Here is a 1,060-nt window from a genome sequence, read left to right on the forward strand (position 1 = left end):
GCAAACCCTGTACAGAGTCACTATGAGTCGGAACCGACTCCACGGCACATAACCACCACCATCACATAGGGACCCAGAAAATGACCTCAGCCACAGGCAGCAAGAGCTGTGAACCACGATTCAGGAGAGCTGGTTCCAACTCAGGTTTTGACATGAACAGACTTGGTGCTGTGAGCAACCTCAGTTTCCCCACAGTGGGTGAGTAGATGCCCATTCTGTCACTGCATAGTTACTGCCCTGGCCTGGGTGCCTCCCCACAGGGTATACTGTGAGAGGTCAGGGAGAGGGAGGCCTTGACTACTCCACTGACTACAGAGACCCAGCAGGGCATGCAGGGCCCCCTCTCCCGCTCTGCTCCAGGCCACTGCCTGATTGCCCTTGAAAAGAAGGCTTACTTTCAGCTGCAAACTCCTGGGGCAGCGGATTTCTGAGGGAGACAGCAATTCCAGAGGCATTAAGGGATGGATTCAGCTTGTCTGGTGTACATGGTCCTGCTCTGGGTTAGACTCGAAAGAGGGACACCTGGGCTTCTTCAGTGGCCAGGCCTACAGCTCAGATATTAAACCCCTGCAGAGGAATGCTCATCTTTATGGATAGAGGAAGAGTCAATGTTTCATAAAAGGAACAAGGGACAGCAAAGCTAGAGTCGGAAATTCTCTTCATTCTGTCTGGAAACCCAAACAGCTCAGATCCACGCCCCCTCCCAAACCTCATGGTACCCTCTTGGTGAACTTGCTTGGGTGAAGGACCCCCCCCCCCCTTCCATTTCTGTGGTCATTGATATTCATGGTTGGGAGAGAATATAGCAGGAAACAACATCCTTGACTTCAGTATTCTCAGATTGGTTGCATGTTTTTGCCTTGTTGTTGTTAGGTGCCATTGAGTCAGTACTGACTCATAGTGAACCTATGCACAACAGAAACCTATGTACAACTGCCCGGTCCTGGGCCAACCTCACAATTGTTGCCACGCTTGAGCCCATTAATGCTTCCACTTCACCTGTCCATCTCACTGGGGTCTTCCTATTTTTCCCTGATCCTTCACCTTACCAAACATGATA

This window comes from Chrysochloris asiatica, unplaced genomic scaffold (genome assembly GCF_000296735.1).
Source record: "Chrysochloris asiatica unplaced genomic scaffold, ChrAsi1.0 scaffold00156, whole genome shotgun sequence".
Lineage (NCBI taxonomy): Eukaryota > Metazoa > Chordata > Mammalia > Afrosoricida > Chrysochloridae > Chrysochloris > Chrysochloris asiatica.